The following is an 18,806-nucleotide window of genomic DNA, read 5'->3' as shown; positions in this document are numbered from 1 at the left end:
TTGGAGAAATTTCAGGGATCCTTCAACTTAGGAGGCATCTTATTCATGATTATTGCACTAAAATGTTCGGGTAGGCTAATTGTTTCCATCATGTTACATGTCCTTTTTCCACTCAAAATCTCTTTGAGGAACTTAGTATACTTTGGCATTTGTTCTACAACATCGGTGAAAGGATGAGTTAGATGAAGTTGCTTAAGCATCTCTACAAATTTCCCAAATTGCTCATCCAATTTATGCTATTATACCTTTGGGGATAGGGATGCTTGGGTTTGTAAAGTTCTTTCTCTTTCTCTTTCACTATCACACTTTCTACTTGTTCCTCATCAACTTTCTCACTCAAAGGACACTCATCTCCCTCAATTTCAATGGGACTCTTACTAGTGCTCTCTCTAGCATCACTCTTCTTAGGTACTTCACTCTCAAGGACCCTACCACTTCTAGTAACAATAGCATCCATAGGGTTCTTAGAATATAGACTAGGTGAATTCAAAGAAGAGGAATTTGCACATTCCTTAAACACACTAGCCAATTGAGAGAGTTTATCACCTAAATCTTTATTATATGACAACATGTGATTGAACTTCTCATCATTCAAAGCCATGTAAGTTTCTAGCATTTTAGCTTGTTTCTTCATAATTCCTTCCAAGAAATTCCTAGAAGAAAATGATTGATCATAGAATCATCACTTAAACTTTGAGCATTTGGAACAAAACCAATTGAGGAACCTCTTAGAAAATTTGCTTGAAAATATCTACTAATTTTGACTATGGTTACCATAACTTTGATTATGATCCCCATGTCCTTGGCCATGACCTTGACCATTATAACCATGGTTATTGTAGCTACCATGAATCCCTTGGACTCCATGATTTCTACAACCTCCACTTTGGTTATAATTATCATGGTTCACACGATTATGATAATTCCTATTTCCAACATTTCTTTGAACATCAATTCTAGGTTCGCATTCATGATCGTTAACATAATTCACATGCTCAACTTCAATTCCGTCACATTCATCACAAGGAACATTGGGGCACATAGAAGCATCATGATCATTCATTCCATAGAAATCACAAGAAGAAGGATTAAAGTTAGGGTAAGAAAGTGTACCTCTCCCCTTAATTTGGGAGGGAAGAATCGGAGCTTGCGAAGGTGGTTTCGCAAGCTTTGCTTTAAGTTACACAACTTCTTTCCCTAAATCCGCAATCAAAGTAGTCAAATTATTAATGGCACTAAGTTGTTCGATTGAGCAACCTTTGCTTGTTTGCTCTTTCTCCACTTCTTGCCAATTCATATAATGTCGAACCACTTCATCTATTGCATCCACCACTTCTTCTTCCGATTTGTTCATTATTGAGCCTCTGACTCCGGCATCTAAGCTTGCTCTTCCGTGAGAACTCAACCCACCATAGAAGATTTGTATGATTTGATAGGTAGGAATCCCATGGTGTGGACACTCTCTTTGATACTCCTTGTATCTCTCCCATGCTTCATAGAGACTCTCACTAGGTCCATGCTTGAAATTTTGGATCAAAGTTCTTGATTCCGCCGTCTTCTTTTGTGGGAAAAAACGAAATAAGAAAGCCTTTGTAACCTCATCCCATGTTCTTAAAGACCTTGGTTTGACCTCTTTGTCCAACCACTCTAGAGCAACTCCGGTTACCACAATAGTATTGCAATATTTCTCAAAATCTTTGAGATGATTCAGAGGATTCTCCCATGTTCACTTGCACACACAATTCTCAAACAAAAATTATTAGTAGCACGGCTACAAATGTAGCCTAAAAGAAAATCTTTTTGTATTTTTCAATAAGATGGAATAGACTCAACAACAATATACAATCAAGACACCATTCCCCGACAACGGCGCCATTTTGATGAGTGGTAGAATGGTAGGTCATTGGGCTACCTCCCCCAATCAATGAAACAAATTTTATACACTCAACTAACCCTTATACGAGTATAGTAGCAAGTTAAGGGTCGAACCCAAAGGAACGGTGATTGAAAGTCTACAATGTGAACATACAATGCAATCTAGTGTGAATAACTAAGGTGATCAAGCCTAAATCAAGAACACACATGCACAAAATCAATCAACCAATTTAATCACATTATCAACTCAATCAATTTCCCCAAATTAATTTAAATTCATTACTAATACATGCTTCACCATTACCCTAGCAATCAAACTTCTCACAATTCATTATTAAGAACATCAAAATCAAAGCTAATCTAATCATCAATGAAATCAACAAATTCAAACTAAATCAATCAAACTATCAACAAACTTAATCAATCAATCAAAACAAATGAAATCAAACACAAGATTGTAATAAAGAGTAAAGAATTCTTACAAGCTTGATAGAAATCAAATCAAAATGTAGCAATCTTCAATCATCAATCATCAAACCCAAAGTTTCTCTCTCTAGAAATCTAAGAACAAGTGTTTTCTCCCATCCTCCAAAAATTCAATCTAAACTAATTCTAATCTAAATCTAATCCAAGCTAATGAAAATCCAATGCCTAAAAATAGAAGGAAACAACTATATATACAAAGGAGAAGTCGGTTATGATGTCCAAAAATAGACCCACGCCGGTGCGGCTGCACATAGGGGTGATGAGGAGGCGCACGAGCATAAATCCACAGGGGTGCGCCCGCACGCGCCTCCTATGCGGCCTCACGCGCTACCTGTACGGCCGCACAAGCCCCTGTGCGCCCGCACCAAACGGGGTCTCCTCCTTCCTCTTCTTCGATCTTGATCATCTGGTGCACACAACTTTGGTGATGGTGATGAACATCGAAGTAGGCAGCAAGTTATGGACATTTTGGTAGGTACAAGGAATAGATGATGAAAGGAATGGTGTCCTTCAAACAAGTGTATTATTCTGATAGCGAGTTCAGAATTATTAGAAACCTAATATTTTAAGTAAGGTTAAGTGATCTGAATGCCTGGTTGGAAGCTGCTTCCGATCAGTAATATTAATATAATTAATATTACGGCTTAATCTTGACTGAACCCTTCGGGTCACACCCAAGCAAAATATACGAACCAACTCGACCAATTATTTCGGAAGAATTTAATTCGTCGCCCGAGTGTTAAATATTTAGACGTCGGTAATTCGAGCTTAGAGCGTCGAAACCGAGCGTCGGAAGTCGAGTCGAAAAAAATAATAAAAGATGAGACGAGAAATAGTAATAAATCAGCAAAAGACAAAAATACCCCTAGCATCGGAATGCCCATGCAAACCGAGTGTTAAGGGCATATGGCCTAGCATGGTGGCTAGCATGCGCACCAAGCCGAGCCTAGGCTAGCTGGTGCATGCTAGCGCACCCATGCTAGCATCGCAAGGCTAGACGCTACCTAGTGCGTGCTAGCATGCTAGGCACATCCTTGTGCGCGTAATGGCTAGCAAGCCATGCCGCAACAAGTTGCAGCAGCTAGTACGCTAGGCGCGCCAGCTCGCCACAGCTAGCAGCAGCATGGCTAGCTGCCTAGCAGTGCTAGCTGAGGCACCAAGCCAGCAGCAGCCCACACAAGCATGCTGGGCAGCACCGCTTGGCAGCCCGCATGCGAGTGCTGGGCCTGCTGGGCTTGGTGGGCGTGGCTTCCACGGACAGCAGCATATGGCAGCCCACCTTGGCTGCCTTGGTGCCCAAGGGTGGGTGCCATGTGGCTTGTGGTCCTTGAGTGTGTGTGGTGTGAGGTGGACGGCTAAGGGAGAGGGAGTGGGGAGCAAGTTTGGTCCCCCCCTTCTCCAAGTGGTACTCACCTAACCACTCACATGAGCTTGCCATTTGTTGATTTATTACTAGCTTGATTATTTATTTTATTTTAGCTTTAAATTAAAATGGAAAAATCATACTATCCCATATTGATGGGAGAGTAAATGATACTCCTATCATTTCCTATAAATACCCAATTATGGGCATTGTGAATGATGCTTGAGTGGGAGTTAGAAAGAGCATTCCATATTTTTGGGAAAACTTATAAATTCATATAACACTCGGGTTTTGGTCGGACCTTGCTAACTCCAAGGTAGCAGACCTTAAAGTTGTGTTCGCCTTTTTGTGGGCTGATACCGTCGGAGGCGCGGCGCTTGACGTGCTCGTAGCTTTCAAGTAAGAGCCCCGGTTTTTGGGCGAAGCTCGCTTCGAGGGTAAGATTCGTTATCTTTTCTTTGTGATTATTTATTTATGCATTATGATTTTATTAATTGCGAGTGGTTCCTCGGGTCGGGGTTGTTTCCGCGGTGAGTCGGACTCACCAAACCCCAACAGCGGTATCAGAGCCCCGCTCGTTTATTTTTATAATCATGTTTTTCAAGGTTTATTTTGGCTCATTTTTCTGGTTTAAGTTACTAATTAGATTAGTAGCTCGGTTTTATTTATTTTAATCCCGGTTTTAATGTCGAGTTTGGCCCAGAACCCAGATTTTCGCCCAGCACTAGTGAATTTTGGGTGAAAAACGTGTTCTGGAAAGGTATTTAACCCATGGGGACTGTGATTGTAGCCAAATTCTGCCCAAAAATGCCTTTTTTGAGGGTTTTTTCGTTTTTGACGAAAAATTTTAAGTCTTTTTCTAACCTTGAAATTAATGCATAAATTGTTGATTTTATGGTTGATTATTTGCATTATTTTCTGCATTTTTATGTCCTCTTAAAGCACACTTAATTGGTAGTATTTGATGCTTAAAGGTTGATTTATTTTCACATAATTGCAAACTAATTGCTTTTTAGTGTGAAAATTTTATTTTTGAGGCTTCCTAAGTGTTAAAGATTCAATCTTTATTTGTGATAAGCTATTGAAACTTTAAAAATCACTAAATTCCATGTTATTTTCTGTTAAACTTTGTTGTTTTAATCATTTTGAGTTGATTGGAAACATAAAGTTTCGATTTTTGTGATAAAAATTTGGTTATCTTCATGTTGGAAGATATACAATTTTCCAACTCAATAAATTGGACAAATTTACCTCAAAATTGGCATCAATGATGTCGGATTTCAAATCAAACACACCTACATCACAAAACAAAACAAGATTAAAAGAGAATAACATCATCAAAACAAAAGGAAAATTCAAAAGAAAAGGAAAAAAATTTAGAAACTCAGGTTGCCTCCCGATAAGCGCTTATTTAAAGTCTTAAGCTTGACATTCTCCATCCTATTCAAGGTGGATCATAAAGAGTCATGTCATGAATGACTCCAACAAAAACTGCTTCATAATAATGCTTGAGCCTATGTCCGTTGACCTTGAAAGTCCTTGAAAGGTCCAAAGGTGAAATTTCAATAGCACCATTTCGGATCACCTCTTGCACAACAAATGGACCGGTCCAACGAGACATCTATTTTCAGAGAGAAAGCCTCATCTTTGAATTGTAAAGAAGCACCATATCTCCCGGATTGAACTCCTTTTTCTCAATTAGCTTATCATGTACCTCCTTGGTTCTAGCCTTATACAAGTTAGCACAATCATAAGCATCCTAACGAAGCTCTTCCAACTCATGTAAATCCAACCAACGTTGTTCTCCCGCACTAGCCAAATCAAAATTAATCTTCTTGATTGCCCAATGAGCGCGGTGCTCAAGCTCCACCGGAAGATGGCACGACTTTCCATAAACCAATCGATAAGGAGTGGTACCAATAGGAGTTTTGAAAGCCGTTCTATACGCCCACAAAGCATCATCAAGCTTGTTTAACTAATCTTTCCTACTCCTTGCTACCATCTTCTCAAGAATCAACTTAATTTGAAGATTAGATACCTCAACTTGCCCATTGGTTTGAGGATGATAAGGAAGACCAAATCTTTGGTTCACCCCATGTTTCTTAAACATTTTCCGGAAAGCATAGTGCACGAAATGAGAGCCATTATCACTTATAACCGCCTTGGGAATGCCAAACCTTGGGAATATAATCTTCTTGAATAACTTCATCACCACCTTATGGTCATTTGTTGGAGAAGCAATGGCTTCAACCCACTTTGACACATAATCAACGACAACAAGAATGTATTGATTCCCAAAAGAAGAAGGAAAAGGACCCATCAAATCTATACCCCAAACATCAAAGATCTCTAACTCAAGAATTGGTTGTTGGGGCATCTCATTCCTTTTTGAAATATTTCCGGTCCTTTGGCATTGATCACAACTCTTGACAAATTACCAAGCATTCTTGAAGAGGTTTGGCCACCATAAACCACATTGAAGCACTTTAGAGGCTGTTCTTGAAACACCCATATGACCACCACTAGGATCCGAGTGACACATCTTCAAAACATTTGGTATTTCTTCATTTGGCACACACCGGTGCAACAACCCATCTACACCTCTCTTATACAAAATCGGCTCATCCCACACATAGTGCCTAGCTTCTCTCTTGACCTTCCTCCTTTGATTGTCGGAAAAAGAAGGAGGGAACTACCCACAAGCAAGAAAATTTACCAAATCGGCAAACCATGGGAGCTCCTTCACATTAATGACATATAAGTATGAAAGGAATGGTGTCCTTCGAACAAGTGTACTATTCCGTTAGTGGGTTCAGAATTATTAGAAAGCTAATATATTCAGTAAGGTCAAGTGATCGGAATGCCTGGGTGGAGGCCGCTTCCGATCAGTAATATTAATGGATAATTAATGTTACAGCTTAATCTTGACTGAACCCTTCGGGTCACACCCAAGCATTCAACAAACCGAAACGACGAATTAATTCGGAAGGAATTAATGAGTCGACCGAGTAATATTTATTTAGACGTCGGAAATTCGAGCTTAGAGCGTCGAAACCGAGCGTCGGAAGTCGAGTCGAAAAATAGTGAAAGACGAGACGAGAAATAGTAATAAATCAACAAAAGACCAAAATACCCCTAGCATCGGAATGCCCAAGCAAACCGAGTGCTAAGGGCGTATAGCCTAGCATGGTGGCTAGCATGCGCACCAAGCCGAGCCTAGGCTGGCTGGTGCGTGCTAGCGCACTCATGCTAGCATCGCAAGGCTAGGCGCTGCCTAGTGCGTGCTAGCATGCTAGGCGCAGCCTTGTGCGCGCAATGGCTAGCAAGCCATGCCGCAACAAGCTGCTGGAGCTAGCACGCTAGGCGCGCCAGCTCGCCACAGCTAGCAGCAGCATGGCTAGGCCATTGCTTGCTGCCTAGCAGCGCTGGCCAAGGCACAAGGCCAGCAGCAGCAGCCTGCACAAGCATGCTGGGCGTGCTGGCCAGCAGCGGCTGGCAGCCCGCATGCGAGTGCTGGGCTTGCTGGGCGTGGCTGCCACGGACAGCAGCACATGGCAGCCCACCTTGGTTGCCTTGGTGCCCAAGGGTGGGTGCCATGTGGCTTGTTGTCCTTGAGTGTGTGGGGAGTGAGGTGGCCGGTTATGGGAGAGGGAGTGGGGAGCAAGTTTGGTCCCCCCCTTCTCCATGTGGTCCTCACCTAACCACTCACATGAGCTTGCCACTTGTTGATTTATTACTAGCTTGATTATTGATTTTATTTTAGCTTTAAAATAAAATGGAAAAATCATACTATCCCACATTGATGGGAGAGTAAATGATACTCCCATCATTTCCTATAAATACCCAAGTATGGGCATTGGGAAAGAGGCTTGAGTAAGAGTTGGAAAAGGCATCACAATTAGTGAAAACCTTTGAACTCAATATAATTACTCGGGTTTTGTTGGTCGGGTCTTGCTAATCCCAAGACATTGGACCTAGTCGGTTTTGTTGGTGCGGGTGGACTTCGTTGGAGGTCTCCGTGCGAGCGGGACTTGAAGCTTTCAAGTAAGAGCTCATTTGGAGCGAAGCACGCATCAAATGTAATTAGCTTATCTTAATCTTGTGATTAATTTAATTATGTTTATGGTTTTATTTATTGCGAGTGCGGTCTTGGTTTTGGGTTTGTTTCCGCGGTGAGTCGGACTCACCAAACCCCAACAGCGGTATCAGAGCCTCGCTCGTTTATTTTAAAATCATAATATTTTCAAGGTGTCATTATGGCTTATTTTTTTTCTGGTTTTAAGTTGCTAATTAGATTAGTAACTCGTTTTTCAAAATTTTACCTCGTATTAGAGCTATCTTCAGCCCCCGAACCCAGATTTCGACCGAAAAATAGTGAATTTTGGGTGGAAAAGGTGTTCTGGAAATGGTTTTACCCTATTAGGGCTCGTTTTTTAGCCAGAAAATGACCAGAAATGCATTTTTCGAGGGATTTTTCGTTTTGACGAAAAGTTTTAAGTCTTTCTAACCTTGAAAATTGATTGCATATTTATGGTGGTTATGTAAATGGTTCTTTCCTTATTTTATATGCAATTTTAGACCACTTTAAGCATGATTACTTGGTAGTAATTGGTGCTTGAAAGTTTGGTTTTATTTTTCACATAATTGCAAATTAATTGCATTAAGTGTGAAATAGTTGTTCTTTGTTGCTTCCAAGTATTAAAGATTCAATCTTTACTTATGATAAGTGATTGAAACTTTGAGTTACTAAATTCCATGAATTTTGGTTAAACTTTGTTGATTTAATCATTTTTTAGTTGATTGGAATCATAAAGTTTAAAACTTGTGATAGAAATTGGTTTATCTTCATATTGGAAGATATAATTTTTCATGGAGTCACAAGTATTAAAGTTGGAGTCTTTATTGAACTTATGTTCATTTTTCCAACTCCCTTTTATTTTGTCAAAATCTCAAGATTAATTTAAAGTGATTAAATTAATAGTGAGAAATGCCCTAATTTATTTTGTTACACCAAGTTAAACCAATTTTATTAAAGAATGATTCTTGGTAATAAATTTGGTTAATTGCTTTGGATGAATTATTTAAGTTGGACTTGTTATTTTTCATTTTTCCTCAAAATTGATTCTAAAATTAATTTAGAATTGATTTATAATGTCACACACAAAATTCGATAATTTTCGAAGCATTAGCACGCAACACGAGGCCTAAGAGCCCCGAGCTAGCTCTCGGCCAGCTGGGCTGCTCACGCAACCCATATGTGGCTGCCGAGGCTGCTGGGTGCTTCGTTCTTAGGTGCGTGGTGCTGTGCGTCTGTGTGTGCGAGGAAGGGCGTGGGCTGCTGCTCGCTGCCAGCAACATAGCGCACCAGCCAGCAGCAAGCAGCAGCATGGCGCAGCAGCAGCATAGTGCTGTGCGCGCTGTGCGTGCTCCTACGCTTGGCTCGGCTGGGCGTGGCGTGTGCGAGCACAAGCAGCCCATGGGCATGCTTGGTGTTGCGGGGGTGCGAATGGGTATGTTACGAGCTTGTTGTTCGGTACGTACGATCCCATAATTGGCACAATAACCCCGGGTTATTAAGGCGATGCTATTTTAAAGTTAATTTTAGCGTTGCTTAATATGTAAATAAGGGTAATTTTGGGTTCCAAGTCTTAGAGCTAGGCACTTAGACATTATGGAATACGTAATTTTGCTTAGATTGTCGTTTTAATTATTTTAATTATTTTGTTTATTTAATTAAAATTTTGGAGGCTAGGCCTCGGGTTTTTGAGCGACATTTGCAAAATTAATTTTGACAAATATTTGGGTTCACCGACTTAATTAATTGGATTAGTTAAGATTGGATGCGGAATTTAGTGGGAGCGTCTCTTAGTTATTACCATAACCGGCTAAAACAACTTTGACTAGTTTAATTAGGCGTGTTAATTGGATTAACCACCTAGATTAATTACTAGTTCTCGCGGTTTTATGCATTGTTACTTGTTTGATCGTTGTAAAATGCATGGGCCATTCACAGATAGTGAATGGATGAATGGAATGTAAAATTCTCTCATAGGTTTTATGAAATGGCAACTAGTGGGGCCCGATTAGGATAGAAAATACGGATTGTGATCCGTGATGTATTTTTGTAAATCTAAATACGGTCTGCGAACCGTTGAGTATTTTTGTACCTTAATATTTAGATTAGTCCTAATCGTAGATATTAGCAATTATATTATTTGGTCAAGTCTTGAAGACGGGGTTCTTAGAAGACGAAGCCATGAAGTTGCAAATGAAGACCTTTTGAAGACTTGAAGATCTCAAGGGGTCATGCTAGTTGCCAAATGCATCTCTATTTATGTTTTCGATATATATTTATGTTTATATATTTGAATTATATGTTAGATGCATGGTTAGGATTTCGAATGTTGAGATGATTAATTAAGTTCACTTAAATCAACCAACATAGAAACCCTAGGTCCCTTAAAATTGAGTAAATCTTGCCATTCCAAAACACACTTACCAACCGAACGAGGGTAGTGGTGGGCTACGCCAAAGCGAGGCATCACTACTTCTCCAAGGAACGTAAGGCATACTGGGTATGCAAGTGGTTTTGGTTATACTCAACGATATGAGTGATGGAGTCCTAACATGTCGTGGCAAAGTGAATAAATTGTTTAGAGAGCATTGGATGCGACGATTTATTCAACCAAGAATGGCTTGGAGCCATTAGCAAAGCGTTGCTTACCTTAGGAGATTGAGTGTTAAGACAAGCCAAAGCATGCTTAACCACTCTTTGTTTCTTTGGATCTTGGAATCGACTTATTCTCACCAAAATTGGGGACAATCTTTAATGTGTGAATAAGACGTTTTAAATAAGTTTGATTAAAATGCATGATTTCAATCTTATTTAAGTATAATGAATGGTTTTTCATTTCAAATTCTTTCAATTGTAGAATCATGTCTTCAAATAACTCAAACAACCAATTCTCGTTACGCTCAATTCTCGACAAGGAGAAACTGAGTGGGCCAAATTTTCTTGATTGGCAAAGGAATTTGCGAATTGTTCTCATGCAAGAGCAAAAGGAATATGTCCTTGATGAGGAAATGCCTGAGACTCCCAATGAGGAGGTAACTCAAGCTGCCCTAAATCGATGGCAAAGTGCCAATCGAGATGTCAAATGTATCATGTTGTCCACAATGTCTCCTGAGCTTCAAAAGACTTTCTTTGAAAAGGAGACGGCTTTTGAGATCATTTCTGAATTGCAGAATATGTTCCAAGAGCAGGCCCGAACTGAAAGGTTTGAAACCCACAGGCAGATCCTTGAGAGCAAGCTCAAGAAAGGAGAGCCAGTCAGCCCACATGTACTCAAAATGATTGGATTGTTTGAAAACATGGGAAGGCTTGATGCGGGGTATTCAACCGAGATGGCAATTGACATCATTCTCCACTCGCTGCACAAAGGCTATGATCAGTTCAAGATGAACTATAATATGCATAGCATGGAGAAAACCCTCACCGAGCTTCATGGTATGTTGAAGCAAGCTGAGCAAACGCTCAAGGATGAGGGAAAGCATGATATGCTCATGATTAAAAAGGGCAAGCCGTTCAAATTTTCGGGCAAGAAGAAGAAAGGCTTTAAGGGGAAAGGTAAGAAGAAAACTTTTCCGCCTAAGTCTAAAGCTACCAAGGATAAGAGGGTAGCGTCTTCTAAATCTGATTCCGAATGTTTCTACTGTAAGAAGAAGGGACATTGGAAGAGAGATTGCCTCAAGTTCAAGGAAGATAAGAAGAACGGAACCGTTGCTTCTGAATCAGGTATATTCGTTATAGACTTTAACTTCACTAGCTTAACATCATGGGTATTAGATACCGGATGTGGCTCACACCTTTGTTCCAATTCTCAGGGACTAAGGAACGCTAGAAGGCTAAAGAAGGGAGAGATTGAACTCCGGGTCGGCAATGGAGCCAGAATTGGTGCCGTATCCGTAGGAACTCTCAGTTTGTCTTTGCCCACCGGGCTAGTTTTGGAACTCGATAATGTTTATTATGTTCCTAACATTACCAAAAACATTATTTCAATTTCGGCGTTGGACGCCAAAGGTTTTGAATTTCGAGTAAAGAACAAAGAATGTTAATTTTATCTCGATAATGTTTTATATGGTATTGCACATTCTGAAAATGGTCTTTATGTGCTTTCATTAGACAAACAAGTTTATAATGTGAATAATGATACCAAAAGAGCTAAGACCATGGAGTCAAATCAGACTTACTTGTGGCATTGTCGTCTTGGCCACATTAACATCAAACGCATCAAGAAACTTCTACAAGAAGGTGTTCTTGACTCTTTCGATTTAGAATCGTTTGAGAATTGCGAAGGATGTCTATTAGGCAAGATGATTAAACAGCCATTCTCCAAGTTGGGAGAAAGGGCAAGTGACTTATTGGGTCTTATACATACCGATGTATGTGGACCAATGAGCTCAACCACAAGAAATGGACATCGATATTTCATCACTTTCACAGACGACTATAGTAGATATGGCTATGTCTACCTCATGTCGCACAAATCTGAATCATTTGAAAAGTTCAAAGAATTTCAGAGTGAAGTTGAAAATCAGCTTGGCAAGAAAATCAAAGCCCTTCGATCGGATCGAGGTGGTGAATACTTGAGCCAAGAATTCGATGACCATCTGAAAGAAAAGGGTATACTTTCAGAATTGACACCTCCAGGAACTCCACAATGGAACGGAGTATCCGAAAGGAGAAATCGGACCTTGTTAGACATGGTACGATCAACAATGGGTCTTAGTGATCTTCCTATCTCTTTCTGGGGACACGCACTTCTAACTGCGGCACTAACACTGAACCGTGCTCCATCAAAAGCTGTAGAAAAGACTCCATATGAATTATGGACGAAGAAACCTCCTAGGTTATCTTTTCTAAAGATATGGGGATGCGAAGCATATGTCAAGAAATTGATCTCTGACAAACTTCATCCCAAATCTGACAAGGTTTACTTTGTGGGCTACCCAAAAGAAACCAAAGGGTATTACTTCTACAACAAATCGGAGAACAAAGTGTTTGTTGCTCGCGATGGTGTCTTTTTGGAGAAGGAGCACCTTTCCAAAATGACAAGTGGGAGGAAAATCGAACTCGACGAAGTTCGTAAGGATGAGCAACAAAATCATAATGACAGTCAAAGTGCTCAAACAGCATCTGTTGACGCAGATCAAAATGATCAAAATGTGCAAAGTCAAACCGACAATGCAAATGCTTAATCCATTACCCTACGTAGGTCTCTGAGGCCGAGATCTCAACCTGATAGATATCTTGGTTTAGTATTAACCGAGAATCAGGACATCCTGATTATGGATGGAGATGAACCAGCAACCTACAAGCAAGCGATGGCAAGCACCGACTCTGCTAAATGGCAAGAGGCCATGAGATCTGAAATGGATTCCATGTTTGAAAATCAAGTCTGGGACTTGGTTGACTTACCCGAAGGTTATACACCGATCGGATGTAAGTGGATTTTCAAGTTGAAAACCGACAAAGATGGAAATGTATTCATTTACAAAGCTAGATTGGTGGCAAAAGGTTACAGACAAGTTCATGGTATTGATTACGATGAAACCTTTTCACCAGTCGCAATGCTTAAATCCGTTCGGATCCTCCTAGCGATTGCTGCATATTACGACTATGAAATATGGCAGATGGACGTCAAAACCGCCTTCCTTAATGGTTATTTGGAAGAAACTGTGTATATGACACAGCCTGAAGGTTTTGTCGACCAAAACAATGCTGGGAAAGTTTGTAAGCTTAAGAAGTCCATTTATGGATTAAAGCAAGCAAGCAGAAGTTGGAATCTGCGTTTCGATGAAGCCATCAGTAAGTTTGGTTTTATCAAGAATCCAGATGAATCTTGTGTTTACAAGAAGGTCAGTGGGAGTGACATCGCCTTCCTAGTCTTATATGTCGATGACATATTGCTCATTGGAAACAGCATTCCGTTGTTAGAGTCTGTAAAGGCCTGGCTTGGAAAGTGCTTCTCAATGAAAGACTTGGGAGAGGCTCAGTACATACTAGGCATCAAGATCTATAGGGATAGATCGAAAAGGATGATTGGATTGAGTCAAAGTACTTATATTGATAAGGTACTAGCTCGATTTGGCATGGAGGAGGCCAAAAGAGGTCACCTGCCAATGTCACATGGCATAACCCTAAGCAAGAAGCAGTGTCCACAGACACCTGATGAGCGGGTAAGAATGAATCAGATTCCATATGCTTCGCTTATTGGATCTATCATGTATGCCATGATATGTACTAGGCCAGACGTGTCGTATGCCTTGAGTGCTACGAGCCATTACCAATCAGACCCAGGAGAGGCGCATTGGACTGCGGCCAAAAATATCCTAAAGTACCTGAAAAGGAACAAGGATAAATTCCTGGTGTATGGTGGTATAAAGGATTTAGTTGTGGAAGGTTATACCGACGCAAGCTTCCAGACAGACAGAGACGATTTCAAATCGCAATCTGGATATGTGTTCTGTCTGAATGGAGGGGCGTTTAGTTGGAAGAGCGCAAAGTAGAGTACAACTGCAGATTCTACAACTGAAGCCGAATACTTGGCAGCTGCTGAAGCAGCTAAGGAGGCTGTTTGGATTCGTAAGTTCGTTGGCGAACTTGATGTTGTACCCTCTATAAAGGGTCCAATAGCCCTCTATTGTGACAACAATGGAGCTATTGCTCAGGCCAGAGAGCCTAGGGAACATCAGAAGGTCAAACATGTCAAGCGGCGATTTCACATGATTCGAGAATGGAAATCAGAGGGTGAAATCAGAATTTGCAAAGTTGGAACGGATGACAATGTAGCCGATCCACTTACTAAACCTTTGCCTCAAGTGAAGCACAACAAGCACGTTGAGGCAATGGGAATCAAGCATGTAGGAGACTGGCTTTGATTTCCTTGTTTAGTGTTTTAGTTAATTTTGAGAAAAGTTAATGTAAGACACTAAGGAAAACCATTCATGTTTTGGAGTAATATAAAATTTCATGCAACATTTTATTACTCCGTTGTGCTATTTAATTGTGGTTTAGGATTAAATAATGAGTCCATTCGATTCTGAGAATATTCAAAATAGGGTATCAAGACTAGTCTTGGTAAGGAAACACCTATTAAGTGAACATTGAATATTATAATCGAAAATTATCCCTAATCAAGGTCATTTAAACGATGGACGATTAATGACCAATTGAGATTAGTGTGTAGTATGATTTATAGCACCGTTTCATGTGCTACGAGGACATGATTGTCATAAATCATTTGCACAGGTATTGGTTTAGAACCATACTGGATCGACCTATGAGAATACTTTAAGAAATTAAAAATTTGTCATAAGTATACTTCTCATTATGGCTATCGGAACCTATTTCCTCGACCATGAGTAGTGTGAGTTCTCTTGTTTGAGTACTAGTTCGCTTTGATATTGTCAAACGTCTGCCGTAATAGGGGATTATAACGGCAACACTCGGGCGGCTAGGTCCTCTCAGTAAGAGGAGCTACATTACAAGACTGGGAATGTCCCCCTAGTAAATTAGGGAAGATGTCTTTGTTGTATACAAGGCCTCTCGTAGAGCGAGACTGTAAAATGCATGGTCGTGCTCGGATGGATTTTAGAAATCATCTGTTTATTGACAGTCGGACTCGGAATCGGGAAACACTTCTGGACGTAATAAGGATGACAAAAATAAATCTTACCTTATAGTTCATGAAGAGACATTAAGCGACATAGGAAAAGGCTGTACACAAAATGAGCACTTGTCCGGAGGGACAAGTGGGAGATTGAAAGGAATGGTGTCCTTCGAACAAGTGTACTATTCCGTTAGCGGGTTCAGAATTATTAGAAAGCTAATATATTCAGTAAGGTCAAGTGATCGGAATGCCTGGGTGGAGGCCGCTTCCGATCAGTAATATTAATGGATAATTAATGTTACAGCTTAATCTTGACTGAACCCTTCGGGTCACACCTAAGCATTCAACAAACCGAAACGACGAATTAATTCGGAAGGAATTAATGAGTCGACCGAGTAATATTTATTTAGACGTCGGAAATTCGAGCTTAGAGCGTCGAAACCGAGCGTCGGAAGTCGAGTCGAAAAATAGTGAAAGACGAGACGAGAAATAGTAATAAATCAACAAAAGACCAAAATACCCCTAGCATCGGAATGCCCAAGCAAACCGAGTGCTAAGGGCGTATAGCCTAGCATGGTGGCTAGCATGCGCACCAAGCCGAGCCTAGGCTGGCTGGTGCGTGCTAGCGCACTCGTGCTAGCATCGCAAGGCTAGGCGCTGCCTAGTGCGTGCTAGCATGCTAGGCGCAGCCTTGTGCGCGCAATGGCTAGCAAGCCATGCCGCAACAAGCTGCTGGAGCTAGCACGCTAGGCGCGCCAGCTCGCCACAGCTAGCAGCAGCATGGCTAGGCCATTGCTTGCTGCCTAGCAGCGCTGGCCAAGGCACAAGGCCAGCAGCAGCAGCCCGCACAAGCATGCTAGGCGTGCTGGCCTGCAGCGGCAGGCAGCCCGCATGCGAGTGCTGGGCTTGCTGGGCGTGGCTGCCATGGACAGCAGCACATGGCAGCCCACCTTGGCTGCCTTGGTGCCCAAGGGTGGGTGCCATGCGGCTTGTGGTCCTTGAGTGTGTGGGGAGTGAGGTGGCCGGTTATGGGAAAGGGAGTGGGGAGCAAGTTTGGTCCCCCCCTTCTCCATGTGGTCCTCACCTAACCACTCACATGAGCTTGCCCCTTGTTGATTTATTACTAGCTTGATTATTGATTTTATTTTAGCTTTAAAATAAAATGGAAAAATCATACTATCCCACATTGATGGGAGAGTAAATGATACTCCCATCATTTCCTATAAATACCCAAGTATGGGCATTAGGAAAGAGGCTTGAGTAAGAGTTGGAAAAGGCATCACAATTAGTGAAAACCTTTGAACTCAATATAATTACTCGGGTTTTGTTGGTCGGGTCTTGCTAACCCCAAGACATTGGACCTAGTCGGTTTTGTTGGTGCGGGTGGACTTCGTTGGAGGTCTCCGTGCGAGCGGGACTTGAAGCTTTCAAGTAAGAGCTCATTTGGAGCGAAGCACGCATCAAAGGTAATTAGCTTATCTTAATCTTGTGATTAATTTAATTATGTTTATGGTTTTATTTATTGCGAGTGCGGTATTGGTTTTGGGTTTGTTTCCGCGGTGAGTCGGACTCACCAAACCCCAACAAAGTAATCATCCAACATCCGATCCTCAATAGGGGATCCATCATCTTGAACTTGAAAATCCTCAAGCCTAGATAAATGATCCGCAACCACATTTTCTGCACCTTTCTTATCCCGGATCTCAAGATCAAAAGATTGAAGCTCAAGAACCCAACGAATCAATGACAAGGAAATAAACGCGTCGTCAATTGTCTATCCCTAGATCAAATATAATTTATACACCTAAACAAACCTAATAAAAGTATAAGGCAAGCATAGGGGTCGAACCACAAGGAGACATGCATAAACACCACATTCACTACTTAATACATAAGCTACCTCGGAACAAGAAGTGTGAATAACTAGAGATTAAGAACGATTAAAAATCAATATAACTAAGCACCAAGGGAAGTAGGTAGATGTAGTTGCTAATTAATCATGCAATAACACGGAAGCAAAGCAATGGTAAACTAAGCATGCAAGAATATGGAATTAAAGCTAAATCTAACCGCCTTCCGGGGTTAATCAATTTCTCCTAACATAGCCTCTATGTTTCCACACTAGAACCATGCATTAGAAGGTGCAATCAAAGAACTATTGATAACAATGAACCTTAACTAAGTCAACTTCCGTTTCTTATTAGCAAAGATTCACCCTTAATCCACTAACAATGTGCACTTACAAGAAGATTAAAGAATATCAAACATACAAAGACTTTAATCACCATTAACAAAACCCCAACATCATAAGCATGAATCAATCAACAACTACACCATCCCCACACCCTTGGCTAGGTGACTACTCACAAACCATATTGAAGACAATATCAATCATCAAATCAATAAGCATCAACATGATCAATAAGCAAAGAAGGAAAATCAAAATAAGCAAACAAAACTAAATACAAAAGTAAAGAAAGAGAGTAAGAGATTGCTCATTAATTGAAGATGAAGATTTACAAAGATTTAATCAAGCTCCTTCTTCAATATCCAAGTTCATCAATGGAAATCCACGCCTTCTCACTCTACTAATGGATTTTCTCTCTCTAGATTAGGGCTAAAATGTACATAATAATCTCATTACAAACCTATGGGTCTTTATAAGCCCCTCACATTACTCTAAATATGGATTAAAATGCACGGAAATACCCACGAGAGCGGCCACTCCATTAAGGGTGAGCGGACGCTCTAGAGGGTATTAAACAAAACAGCCGCATTACTGGAGCGGGCGCTCTCCCGGACAGGAGCGGGGGCTCCAGGTGTGGAGCGGGCGCTCCTCTCTGGTGGAGAGGACGATCCATAAGCCTGGAAAACAGGGGATCTGATGAGAAAATGGAGCGGGCGCTCCTCTCTGGTGAGCGGCCGACCCTCTTGAAAGCTCCGGACTCTTCTCCAAATCCATGCTCCTCTCTTCTGCTATTCCAATGCACTCAAAAAGGCTGACTAAGCCTCGAGCAGAATCACACGAGCGCTCCATTCAACCTACTAAAACACTCATACACAAACATAAGTATAGAAAAGAGGGAAAGCGACAAAGCAAGGCCAAAAACAAAGGAAAAAGGAGGGGAAAACACAAAAAGGAACAAGGCAAAGCAAACTAAAACAAAGTGCTTGAAAAGGCCTCATCAAAATCCCCCACGCTTGCCTCTTGCTTGTCCTCAAGTAAGAAGAATTAAAACAACGAGCAAACACAACAAACATAACATGATAAGGCTTATGAAAATCAATCAAGTACCACGGTGATAAATGCTCAATTCGGGCTCAAATATAATGACATTGATCAAAGAATACCTACCTTTCTCAATTCAAGTGGGAAAACACGCTTTAAGATGCTCAAGGTTGAAAGAGAC

General features: G+C 41.0%; 1 non-coding gene across 1 annotated transcript; it reads left to right on the top strand.

Moving 5' to 3' along the window:
* The first annotated feature begins 1,442 nt into the window (after nucleotides 1–1,442).
* On the top strand, nucleotides 1,443–1,548 carry LOC145609795 (small nucleolar RNA R71). The gene has a single exon (XR_014106087.1). It is a non-coding gene; the product is annotated as a small nucleolar RNA R71 (small nucleolar RNA).
* The last annotated feature ends 17,258 nt before the right edge of the window (nucleotides 1,549–18,806 follow it).

This window comes from Chenopodium album, chromosome 23 (genome assembly GCF_948465745.1).
Source record: "Chenopodium album chromosome 23, dcCheAlbu1.1, whole genome shotgun sequence".
Classification (NCBI taxonomy): domain Eukaryota; kingdom Viridiplantae; phylum Streptophyta; class Magnoliopsida; order Caryophyllales; family Amaranthaceae; genus Chenopodium; species Chenopodium album.
This window is presented reverse-complemented; position numbering and strand designations above follow the sequence as displayed.